Here is a 13,380-nt window from a genome sequence, read left to right as displayed (position 1 = left end):
GCTGGGCTCAGGGATTCCCGAGTCAAACGACTACCATACATAGCATAGAACTGGAAGCAGCACTAGTGTACAGAGAAGACTGGATGTGAACACGAAACTTTACAGGAAGAAGAATCGCCCCACTTTCCCTCTTGGAAGGAGCATAGCCCTGTAACCCCTCTAAAGAGGAAGAGAGTGTAATGCCTTAAAGATCTCATTTTCTTTTTTGATTACTCTAAACTAAAGAAGCGACGGGCCCTTCTTGAGTGAGGAAGGAACTGATTTCCGATTTTCGGGAATTGAATCCGGTGCTACTTTTTGGTATAGAATTGGACAAGCAACTTCTTTGCCGAAACTACTACTTCAAAGAACTCCCTTTTCTTGCAATCCCCCTTCTCTCGAGCTTCAGCTTGACCAGCTCCTATTTGGCCTATTAGAGTCAGCTCCATACCTGACGACTCCCCTCCCTCAAAGAAGGACCTCTTCGCCTAAGCTTGACTTGAAATACCAGGTCTTTGTCCCTAATCAATGCATCCATTTAGGTCAGAATTCTCTATACCATAACTCCTCTTTTCCCTACTGAGATAGATTTCAGGAGTACCCTGGCCGATGAAGGAGTCTACTTTCTTGCTTACCTACCCGAGTCGGCAACTTCCTTTGATGAGTCACATCCCTCCTTTTTGGCCTATCGAGTTCCGCTAAGACCTCTTTTACTTATTACGCCTTAACCTACCTGGTACTAGGACTCATTGTGGAAATCCCATAGGCCTATCCTCCTTGGGCTTATCCCCTAACTACTTCCACGGAGCCATATTCAAGGTGGTTGACCTACTTCCTCGGGTTGGAATCCTCCGTTTTGGAATACTTTACCTCATCCGTCCTGTGACCTATCCTCAGCCTCAGTCGTAGCCTGATCCACTCTCTTTTTCCCAGCAAGTGAATGCGAGTCCAGTTCACCCTCGGCCTCGAAAACCTGTGAAGTACGAGGAAAGAGTAGGGATCGAGTGTGAGTTCCGATCCTCTCTTCCCAGGCAAGAATGAAATTGGACGGTCTCAGCCCAGAAAGTGAAAAGAACGAGATCTAGAAAGAATTCTACTAGCTGAACGAGGCTGTGAAAGAATCTCTGTCAGGTGGTGCAGATGAATAGAATAAGCCAAGCCCTGCTTTTTCTCTTTTTAGCCTTATCCGCTCTTGAATGGCATTTCATCTCGCATGTAGAAAACAGCGCTCATTGTGTATAGCTATCATTGAACTCTCAATAATAACTTAAACAAAGAAAGTACGTAATGGCCTCAGGCCTGCTCTATTACATCGACCACCTTCGAGTTCTCTATATGCGAAGAGCCTGGAATGGTGATAGAACTATCGGAAACTACCCAACGACGAGCGAGCCTGAGATCGCCTACCAGTCATTCCATTGCTTGAAAAAGTTAGCCTGGATCTTAGGAGGAAGGATTGAAGAGCTCTAGAGAAGGTCTGGAAAGGATGGTCGGCCACTAGAAAGCAACAATTCAGCCGGAAGTTTGGACACATTGGCTCTCGTCTTAAAGTTCCCATTGACGACCAAAGGATTAATTCCTCATGGAGGAAAGCCTCACTACCGATGCTTTACTTTCGGCTCCATTGATCTTACTCCAACCTAAAGAATACACTGTCTTGCTCAATGTGCAAGGGATCATTCTATAAACTTGGTCTTGGAAAGCCTATCAAGAGTAGCTCGGCATCGGGAATCTATGAAGGAAGAATACCCCTTTGCTTTCTTAGGGGAATAGCCGCTCTTTTATCAGAAGCGAGATTACCGGTCTGTCTCCTTAATAAAGAGTCGAGGAATAGGAGGAGAATCCACTGGCACTCTTAGCAAGAAGGAGCTCCCCGAACACAACAGTCATGCACCTAGGAACGAATGTTCTTGTGGAGCCTGTCGAAAATCCTCTTTATGTGATACCGACGCGTATTTGCTACTTTGTTGCTTATGATGATCCGCGCGGTCGACAATAACGAAGTGCTGACTGGTACGTTCTAGGTGGAGTTTCTCTTGAGTGTTGTTTTGCTTTTTCTATAAACATTGCTATCGCTTTGTTTTTGAATTAGTGTTCCCGGGTTTCATTATTAGATCTTATCTTATTGGATTTGTTGTGAGCGCTGGTCCTATGGGTCCAATAGAAGTAAGTAGATGGAGAGATCAGCCACAAACGATTTTCTTTCTAGTTTTGTCGTATCACATGTTGATGACTTTGTGAAGTATTGATCAGTGAACCATTGCGGGCGGGTAGCGAGAAAGCATTATCTATGTCAAATCTTTGTCTCAAACCAGCAAGATGTGGTGGAGAATGCGCGTTAGCGCAACGGCTTTCGCGCTAGTTGCTCAATCCGTTGCTTGTTTGGAGAGAGTACCATTATGGTGTAATGTAGAGTGTGTAAGCAATCATAGGCGACTCTCGAGAGAGCTGTCTGCTTCACACGGCCATGCTCCATTGCTTACTCCTAGAGCGGTATCTTTTGAAAAAGAACTAAACTGCTGAATTCAATCATGTCAATGCAATTGCGAGTTTTATCCCTCGTAGAATTCCCGTACCCCAGGCTTGTACTGATTCGCACCATACTGTAACCCCCGGTACCTGTGTGAGAGTATCATCCACAACGAAAGAGCCGAGGCTGTTTGGAAGGATCTCAATGAGCGCTTCTCCCATGGAAAGATCACAAAGATCTATAAATAAAGCCGGGCAACTTCAACAAGAGCAATTCTCGGTTAGCTCTTCTTTCACAAAACGCAAATCCTTTTGGTATGAACTTATCCTTCGTACTCTCTTCTGTCCGTTTTCACTCCTTTTAGCTGCTGGAGCTGTTTAGCTTCCTTCCATGCGCTTGGCATAGGCTACGTCAAAACGGAGATACCTGGGATCATCAGGAGAGGAACCTATACTTTTTACATTTATTCGTTGGAAGGAACAGGGAAAAAGCGAATATGGGTGTCTCCGCTTTTCAACAACTCATAGAAAGTGTAGTTTTCGTTATTCATGGAAAAAGTACTTTTTGTGAATATCATATTTAGTACGATTTCTTTATAAAGAAACGATTGGTTCGGAGCTGGGCATATTCACTTAATAGAAAGAGAAAGAGCATAGATAAACGTTTATAACAAAAGAAAGAGATACCTGGACAAAGAGACATGCTTTGCCCTCCCGGATGGATGAATCGGTGAACTGAGAGATGATCGAAGCACAGTGGTTGGTGTGGTTCGTCAGAAAGAAATACGTTGCTTCTTTCCTACTTTTAGGTCCTCGTAGAGATGAGCTTAATTCAAATATGAGGGCAGATGGCATTGACGGGAAAGATCAACGTTCTGAGACTTCGTTGAGCGGGACTTCAATAGGCGGGGTTTCCTAATCGAACAATCAAAGGATTCCCTCTACCAATGCCACGTTGTATGAGCCATCACCCTAAAAAAGTAGGAGCCAGGAACCGGAGCCACAGAAGCAACATTAGAAAATAGGGTATCCTAAGCAGCTAGAGGAATCACATCAGGACCAGGTGACACAACGGAAGTAAAATACATTGAAATAAAGAAAGTTCAACAACTAGTAGTAGCAAGAAGAAAAGGTGGATCCATTCGTACAAGAGCTAAACTTATGATATAAAGCAAAGAACACTTACTTAATAGGAACTTCCCAAGAGCACTACTCCTTTTCCAGAAAAAGAAATAAAACGAGTGATCTTCGAAAAATAGAACTCGAAAGAACGATCGAGGATGTAAATGCACATATGAGATTTCACTCTTTACGATAATATGTGTGTGAAGAAAAAAAAGTGAAAGGATAAAGCGGAACAGACGCTTCTCTCAAGATTTTTTTATTTTACTGAGCTTTGAAAGGCTTGATCGATCCAACCTTGGCTCCGCTCTTCTTTCTCCAGCTTTGGTTTCTTTCTCAGCCACCGTCGGTGTCGTTTTATTCGGGAAGGAGCTTTCGTTCACGAAGTCAACACCTTTCAGATTGTTTCCATAGTCTACTTGGCTGAAGGTCTGGATAAATATAAATCGCGGGTAAGTTCTAGATTATAGCCCCTAAAATCTTCGGGTTGGCACGCATCCATGACGGAATGGGCCCGTCACAGTCCGAGTCGCAATCGGAATCACAAGAGGAGAGGGGCTCTGGCCTTGTCACAAGATTTGATCTATCAGTGAAAAGCATCGTAGGTAGTCCTTTTGCAGTCTAACTTCTTTATTCAAATCAAACCTGGTTAACTGCCAAGCGTGGGTAGCACACGCATACATGGTTACTTCTTCCCTTACCTCCCTCCTGGCAAGAAAGCCATAGAAGGCAGAGTCAAAAGATGTAAAAAATACAAAAAGGGATACTCTCAGGAGATCAGGACAGGACCAATCATGAGCTCTCCAGGAAAGCATTTTCTTTTTCTCTTTGGATAAAAATACTTTCTTGTTTCAGCTTCAGGATCGCTATTGACTCCATCCTTTTCAGAGGAAGGGCTTACTTACTTCGTCGGTCCTACTCGTGATTGATTTGCCAGCGTAAATGGATTGAATGATCGAAGCATGCATGGGAGATAAACAATAGTTTCCATTATTAACGTTATGATATTATCGATATCTGCTTTTGTGTGCACAGCTTCGTACACAATTTTCTTATAACTCCAAACCAAATCCTATCGGTAAGTTTTGAAATCTACATATTTTCCAAGAAAAAGAAAGCGGCGGAGCTGCTATAGACGCTTTGATTGGCTGGAGACAGAGATCTCTCAAGTGTGCAGTGATAGATCTTTAGAGATAGCCATACTGATGAAGTCGGCCCAAGCAATGCCCACAGAATCCCATTTCTTTCTTGGTTGGACTAACCCAACCGGCAATTTCCGTCTTTCTGAATTGGGATAGTCAGATTCAGTCTTTCTTTCGTATCAAAGTCAGTTCTTTCCTTGATTCTTTCTTTTCGTGCATGACCTTTCTCGAACTTTCGAAAAATGATAGAATTGACTTTTCCGCAGCCACTATTTGGACTTCTCCTTTTAAGCTAAGCAATTATGAACGGAACGGGCAAGAGTGATCTTCAAAAGCCCAGGTTGGCTTTCCCACTTCCAAATCCGTAATAGTAAAGTAAGAGTAAGGTGCAGATAGCGGACAATTTCCATAATAGATAGCTAAAGTGCTTAATCCTGAGAAGATGGGAGACGTCGATTGTTAGAGTACTCTTGACAAGTGCATTTCTCAAATTCTAAAAGATTGAAAGCATGCCTGCCTGTTTGTTCTTTTCAGTTCCAATCAACCTTCTTTTTCTTTTTGAATCCATCAAAGTGGTGGAGAATGCGCGTTAGCGCAACGGCTTTCGCGCTAGTTGCTCAATCCGTTGCTTGTTTGGTAAGATTACCGAAATTGGATTTCCTATGCTTGCTAGATTGATAAGCCAGAGAGGTAGTCGGGGAATTGGTAGTCAGGGTCGGAAAATCATCTGCTTGTAAATTATTTTTGTAAAAAAAAGTAGTACTCGTCCCGGAATAGGCGTTATGACAAAGAACAAGAAGAAAAAGGGGATGTTTTGTTAATGGGAACAAGGAACTGTTTATAGCTGTCGCGATATAAATAACTATACTCATCCGAGCCGCAGGAACATGTACATACGAAATACGAGAATTTCCACCTTGTTGAAGATCTGGTGGTGCTACCCGAAGACTTAAATGAATAGCCATCGCTGTTAAGAACAACCGATGCCTTATGTGTATTGGATCCGCTCTTCTGTTAGCATGAACACATGAATGAGATTCTATTCCTCTTCCTTATTCGTCCATAATAGAACCCCCCACCCTCACCTACCCCCCAACCTAGGTGCGGAAGTCAAATCAATCCTTGTTTGTACATCGCTGAACTTACATACCCGGGCCCGGCTCAACATTCTTTTAAAACAATCGAATAACGGCTTTTCCATGACTTGGCCATTCAATCTTGTGAACTAATCGAGACCGAAATTGGATAAAGAGATACAAAAGGAGAGGAATACCCAATCAATGAAAGAACATGAAACCCTTCTGTTTCTATAGAGGTACAGGAAACGGTTGGGGGCAATAAAGTAGGTGAAGTGGTTGGATTTTGCGAGCTGTTCCAACCACTGCTGGATGTGACTCCAAGAGCCGAACGAGAATGAATACCACACAGAAGAGTCAAGACCGGGCTCCCTGATAGAATGTTTAACCGATCCATTCCGGATCGATCGAATTGGTACGGAAGTTGTAACATGGGAAAAGCACAGAAAACACGACTTATTTGAATAACCCGGTGACCTACCAATTGTAGAAGTAGGATTTTTGGCAAGCAATAAGCACTTAAATAATACAATTCGAGTGTACCAGATTCTTTATCATTTCGAGGAAAAGGTTCGGGAGGAAAGGGAAACAACAGAGAGATCCGAATCGAACCTAAATGGGAATGACATGAAAAATCTTTTTCAAAACCTATCATTAAGGGCGTGACGACGATATACGATAGGAATAAAAAAAAACTCGTGATTGGTGTGGAGGGGAAGATCTGCTTATGAAATTGTTCAAGAAAGAGTCGTCTCATTTCCTTACTTCTTCGTTCTTTCGAATTCATTCACTTCGACGGCTGGCGCTACGCTAGCTTTGCATGATTAGCTCCGACAGAACAGGTACTGACTGCATTTCCTTAGTTGGATCCGCTCTTTCTCTCTCGTGCAGTTGTTGCTTCCGGCTATTTATTCAGTCGTCAATCAGCATTGATCCGGGTAGTTAGTCAGTCTCTCTCTTTTTTCCCGTCCTTCTCTATCTATGAAATTCCTAATTAAGGGAGTTCGCTTTCCAATATCTAAATGTTCATGCAAAGCTACAAACGAAATGCAAGAACTGTCACGCAGAAGTCACACAGTATGCTGATCGTTCTGAAATGAGAAAAAGTATGGGATTTCATAAGAGATTCATACATAGAGATCTAAACTCATGGAAGGGCCCGGCCAGCAAACGAGATCTCTTACATCCAAAGGACCATGCCAATCGAAGATGAACCATTCACCGAGCCGAGTATGTGCAAGACAAGACACGGCTAGATAAGTCAAATAGAAGATATTGCTTTTACACGAGCAACTCTTTTCTTCATGTAGGTACAGCCCACTTTTCCTTTGATGAAATGCGAACACAAACTTCAGGCATCCAAGAAAGAAGTAAAGATCGAAATCGAAGCATTGTCATTGGGTTGAAGATCAATTCATATCGACAAGACTTTCCATTCATCTTTTTGTTGATATTTGGATTCCGTTTTCAAATAAAGTCATCTTGTAGTTTGAAATCACCTTTAGAATCATCAGCCTCTGTCCCTACACTGACTCACTTATCCGGGGTCGATCCTCACTACGGTCCTTTATTTCGAAACGAGGATAGGTCTCTCGCGGGACGAGGTGTAGATTGAGAAGAAAGATGAGCGTATGGTCCATACTCACTCGGGTTCAAACTTATTTTGCAGGGAGAAATGGGTACATGCCTGTAGATCTTCTTCTCACAGCGAGCACTTGATTACGGAGCCTGATTCTATATTGTGGATTATTATAGAATAGAATCTATCTTTTTCTTCAAATCATAGTGGGAATCCTATTACCGATACCTAAACGTTTTCTTTGTCGAAACAGAAGAAAGGAGGGAAATTGGATAACCGACGACACGAGTTTCCCGTTCAACGTTCCGCTTCGCTCCACTGTTAGATAGGCAATTCAATAGTTACCGACGAAAGGAGTTCCCCTTCTCTTGGCCAATTGACGTTCTGCTTCAATAAGTCATGACCTTCACTCTCCTCAAGTGAGGAGGGCATATTGTTTGACCAACGAAAGCCTCACTAGTTCCTTCTTCCCGTTCACTATTCCCGTAGCCTGATACGAGTTATTTAGTTCGTGTCTCCTTGTTCTTGGGAAGAACCGAAGGTTCATTCGCGGCACTCGTAGACATAGTTGTATTTCAGACCCTCTTCTTTCCCTAAAAAGCTAATAAATAAAAAAAAGAGAAAAGCAGAAGCGAAAGCTCGAGTCGAAGAGTGGAGGTCGCTCGGTAACTCGAGTCGATCAGTCCCATTCATTCTTGCCCGAAACAAGTGGGCTATTCATTCCGGTGCCACCTTTGTTCAATCGAGTCCATGTTCTCTATTTCCCAAAACCCATTCGTTCACCGACCCGTGGACCAGAGGTTGCTTGCTTGGAATTGGGCTTTCTAGCTTTCTTTAGTACAATCTTTTTGCGAGAGCAACCCCGGGTTCGTTCCTAAGACTACACTCACAGCTTTCTCTGTTCATGTTCCGGCATAGGGGATCTAGTGGTAGGATAGGGGACAGAGCTTTAGGGCAGCAGTAAACCTCATATGCGCGTGGCTCATCATAAGACCTTAGCCTGATGTCCTACCCAAAGACTTCAAAGGTAGTCACAGGACAACCTTTCCTAGTTCTAACTTCCAAACCTATAACTTGGTTTGCTTGCCTGCTTCCTATCTGACCTATCAATCAAAGAAATGTTCTAGTTCCGCGATACGAGCTTGACTGTCGCTCTGAGACAGTAGATTTCTTGGTTGGGGGTCCCTTTATCAAAGGCTCCCTTCCCTACTGATCATACAATACAACAAATGAACGTGGTTAGAAAGATGGCACATCGATCTTCTGTACACCCTGTTCGTGCTGCGGAACGAAGAAAATCCGCCTTCCTTGGAAAAATCATTCCTGACTCCGAAGTCTCAAAGGAGACTTGGGTGGCGCCTTCTGAAGAGCCCTTCATTCTGCGACTCAGATAGGCTAGGATTCGTGTCTCAGCCGGAAGGGGTCGTAGGACTGACTCAGACAAAGCGTTAGAAGTACGATCTCCGAATCTATAAGCTTTGGCCTGCCTTCTTCCCTTATCTAATCTCTTAGGTAATAAGAAAGTGATGTTAATTGTAACGCTAAGGAGCTGACCAGTGACATTTCTGTCTCAATTGAAGTCAACCTTACTATACTCGCTTGTAGGAGATCATCGCTCAGAAGGGCGTTCTTTCGCTAGAAAAACAAGAGTTTGAAAGATCACCCACGAAAAGAAAAGGTCAGAACTCTCGATCTAGCCCCACTTTCTATAGCTATTTATCGACATGTTGTTTCGAATGTCCTTGAAAAGGCCTACACACATACCCTGCCACTCGATGTAGGTTTTGCCAGCGATGTGTAGTGGGTTTGTTCAGTAGAGATGGGTAAAGCGCACAAGTATTGGAAGGAAAGTTTAACCCTTCTTAAAGGATAAAAAGTCTGTATTGAACTATGATTTGAATTCCTTTCTTATTAGTTTCCAAGTGAAAAATGTTCATTGCCTTGATCAGAGCCTTTAAGCCTTTTAGAAGCGAGCATTTCCGCTGCTTCTATTTTTCCTAAAGCTAATGAACCGAATGGAAGAGACTCACTTATTCTAAATAAGAAAGAAGGAACCAACAAAAAAAAAAGAATTGTTCCAACCTCAGCTCGGGGTCTGTCTGGAAATGGAAAATAGTTCTCTCTCTCATCTGGTCTCGCCACAGTGACAAGAAAAACAAGTGAATAATTGGAATAGAACGCAATCGTCAACCAAAATCGGGTAGGATGTATTATAAAAGAAAGCCTTGCCTCACTCGCAAGTGAGGACCTCACCCCTCCTTCCTCATTTATTGAGAATGGAAAAAGACAATGTTCATTGCTTCCTCAAAACAAGAGTTCCACGGGCGGTTTTTCATAAACCTCTTTAAGCAAGGCAAGGCGATTCATGAAGGATTCCTCTCCTCTAGTTGGTCTATTAGACTATTATTACTATAAGGTCCCCTAAAACAGGCATACCCATAAAGGAAAGGCAAGGGAAAATGGACGGAGATTGGTCAGTGGTCTCCTCTCCTGGTCGAGTATTTCTGTTCTTTTCTTTGATTTGGGTTAAGAACAGTAGTCGGACATTCCACTTTGTTAAGTTCTTTTTTTTGATTCGACATAACAAGAACAGAATCACGCTCTGTAGGATTTGAACCTACGACATTGGGTTTTGGAGACCCACGTTCTACCGAACTGAACTAAGAGCGCTTTCTTACGACAGGAGATAAAGCAGTAAAGAAAAGGATGATTTTCGCATGCATATAGAAAAATGAAACTCAGAATTTTGTCCAATTTGAATCGATCTCAATTGATCCCTCGTTACTGCCCATAGGAGAAGTAATAGGTAGGGATGACAGGATTTGAACCCGTGACATTTTGTACCCAAAACAAACGCGCTACCAAGCTGCGCTACATCCCTTTTCAAAATTGTTGTACAGTGTCATTGTACAAAACCCCTGTCTTGTTTTCCACATCGTAATTTTATCCTCCATCTATATACAACTTTCTTGTCATTTCTTCTTTTTGGTTTCATATAATAAATGATATACATCTGAAACCCAACCTAACGTATAAAGAAAGAATATTTATCGGTAATGCTCAGGAAGAAAGAAGGGGTCATCTTTTTGTTTTTTATTCCACCCTTATGTACCCTTCTTTGCATTTTTTCTAAAGCCTGTTCAACCTCATATCACCTAGAACAAGTCATGGACTTCTTCAATGAAAGAAAGTCTCATGGAAACGTTTTCAACGAAATAAGAACCATACAAAATAGATTTCTTGATCTTTTTTTTTTAGGAAAACTTTTTTATTCGCTGTTTTTTCTTTTATCCTAAAGATATGCAGAACGAGTGTATTATGAAATGTTCGTTGTCTAGCTTTGCATACATCGCTACTTAATCGTTTAGTGGTTATCAATGAAATTACTTCACCATAGATAAAATATTATGGAAGTTTATATATATATTATTGGTTGCTTTTGTTTATGTCCAATTGGAAAAGTTGATCTTATAAATTCATATGTTTAGCCTAAAGTACATAACTTGTGTTCCTCCCTAGTTCTTGCAAAGCCACCTAATCAAGCCTCACCTCATTTTTAGTTAGAACATGTTCATCATGTTCAGCTGAAAGCAAACTAAAAAATAAATTGGTTTACTATACTATACTATACTATACTATTAGTAACACATATACTTTTTTACCTTAGCTCTTTATTTATTGTTCATTGAGCAGTTCAAATGCTTTGATTGCTTATCAAATAAGAGGTAAAAATATTCTTCATTCGTTTATTTTTTTAATGAAAAATTTCATTCAAATCCATTCTTTCTCATAACTTGAGAATATGTACAGCGCAGAACAGAAAAGAAGGCAGATTTGATGAGTTGTAGGGGCGGACCCACTTCCACTGATTTCTTTCGGGAAGGTTCTATAAGGGAAGAAGAATCTGAGCTGTGACCTGGTAACCTTGATTTCTTTCGGAACGTCATTACGAGAGTAACAAAGAAAGAATAACGTAGATAGGAAGGAGCGAGCCCCAAGGATAATGAATTGGTATGCCGGGTGCTTACTTGAGCAAGAAGCCAAGTCATCGATAATCAAAGAAAGGTGTGAGTGAACGAGCCCAACTTTCCGATTCAAATATGACTCCTTTCCACTTTCAACAAATAGAGAAATCTCCGCTAGGCTAGCAGTGGGTAACCAACGTAGTGCCCCATTCGTTCCATGACATCCAATCTGTTCTCCTCGGATTCCAATCCAATCTCCCAATCAGTGATAAATAGACGGTCGGATGAGATCTCGAACGTTGTCCCTACCTACTGAGGAATAAAAAGTGTACGTAGAAAAAGAGAGGAAATGCATCGAGGAGAACTTACCTTGTGAGTCACTACTCCGGCACTGGGCAGGAATACTACTAGCGAGGCTTATAGGCGGCTAGTTCTTAAAGAAATCTGTCAGCTATAACCTAGCCTATTGAATCTGGTACGCCCGAAGCACGAAACTAGATAGGTAGCCCTACCTACGACTAGAAAAGTATCGTATTTTTTTCTTCCAGTAAATCTTCAACTCATTCCTTCCATTATTGAATATCATTTGTAGTGTATTTTCCCTCTCAAAAAAGGTTTCACACCCTCACTTCACTGAACTTATTGGAAATGCCTAGGACAGAGTTCATTCACTTGCCCTGCTGCCCTACTCCTCATAGTTGATCCGAATTTCTATCCCTGATTGAGTCAATCAGGAAGAGGAAGACTTGATAAAAGATGAAAAGAAAGGATTGATTACCTTTTTAAGTCAAGAAAAGAAAGGAAAGGGCTATTTATGTAGATGAAGTTTCAGATTCTTGGATGAGCGGAACATCTTTGAGACAAATCATCTCTACCCGGGTACATAGCTTCATCCAAACCATGGATCCACGAATTGTTGACTCGCTCTAGAAAAGAGCTTCGTAGTTGGGAGCTCTGAACCGATGATCGATATGGTTTCCTAGGATGAGAACTATGGTTTACTACTTGACATAAGAAAGTTGTTTTATCTTTATTTAACTATTTTAGGTCTTTTGCCTAGTCTGAATTTCCCCTTCTTCTTATTTGATCAAGATGGATAGCAAAAAAGCATGAATAGGCCTACTGGGATGGAAGGAGAGAAGGACTGAACGAGAAAAGGAAATACCTCTTTGTTTACCTTGGAATGAATTGCTCAACTACTTAGGTAACGAAACGAAACGTTCATCTACGATCTTTCTTAAGAATAAGAAAAGATAGGACTGTACGGCAGTTCTCGTTAGTAGATTCGCAAAACAGAAGAAGAAGTTCACTCTGACTTGCGCACTACAAAAAGGCAGCCAACGACTTCGGACGTACTCCGTCTTTCGAGCCTCTGTTTAGCTTAAAAAGATAAGGCGCTAGTACAACGAACGCTGCTTTGGTGCGTCCCACCCCAACTAACTAGTGCTTGACTTGACTTTCCCCCGCGCCCTATCCAATGAATAAGGAGAAGGCCGGCCTATCAATGACCGAGCCAGTCTGATCTCCTTTATACTTACCTAAAACAACGAGCGAAGTCGAGATGTTGATGAGAAAGGGGCGAGTCTCAAGGCCAAAGAGTGCTCTTTGAAGGCTACTATGCATCCTTACGAATACAAGAGTGGTTTTTTTTGGGTATAGCAGGACTTGAACCTGCGACCATTAGGTTAAAAGCCCAATGCTCTACCAACTGAGCTATACACCCGATTTTACAAGAAGGCTTGGTGCGGAAAAGAAAAGAGGGTGGCCTGGCCCCTTTTCTTCTTATCATATCACAAGGGCGCGGCTCTGTATGGGGCTCGTACTGCGGAGCAAGTCTGGGAGTCCTTTCCACTCATTGAGGATTCTATCTAAAAAAGAAGGTCAACGGGGGAGACTACAGTAGCTCGAACTCAGACTATCTACGAAAAAGGTAAAGTCGTCTTTCCTAGGGTTCGACCGAAAGGAGCTGTGTTCTATGGTTTGACGTTGTGGAGGTCCAGCACTCTTCTAAACGAAGAAAGAGGGGATTCGCGCTACCTCCTACTCCT

At 42.1% G+C, this 13,380-nt stretch overlaps 3 non-coding genes across 3 annotated transcripts; all 3 read right to left on the bottom strand.

Annotated features, from left to right (window-relative positions):
• Nucleotides 1–9,963: 9,963 nt before the first annotated feature.
• On the bottom strand, nt 9,964–10,037 carry TRNAW-CCA (transfer RNA tryptophan (anticodon CCA)). The gene has a single exon. It is a non-coding gene; the product is annotated as a tRNA-Trp (tRNA).
• Nucleotides 10,038–10,174: 137 nt separating this feature from the next.
• TRNAP-UGG (transfer RNA proline (anticodon UGG)) lies at nt 10,175–10,248 on the bottom strand. Its single transcript has one exon. It is a non-coding gene; the product is annotated as a tRNA-Pro (tRNA).
• A 2,734-nt stretch (nt 10,249–12,982) lies between these two features.
• TRNAK-UUU (transfer RNA lysine (anticodon UUU)) lies at nt 12,983–13,055 on the bottom strand. The gene has a single exon. It is a non-coding gene; the product is annotated as a tRNA-Lys (tRNA).
• Nucleotides 13,056–13,380: the final 325 nt, after the last annotated feature.

The sequence above is a fragment of the Setaria viridis genome, unplaced genomic scaffold (genome assembly GCF_005286985.2).
Source record: "Setaria viridis unplaced genomic scaffold, Setaria_viridis_v4.0 scaffold_286, whole genome shotgun sequence".
NCBI lineage: Eukaryota > Viridiplantae > Streptophyta > Magnoliopsida > Poales > Poaceae > Setaria > Setaria viridis.
The sequence above is the reverse complement of the archived record's forward strand: the minus strand, read 5'-3'. Positions and strand labels throughout refer to the sequence as shown.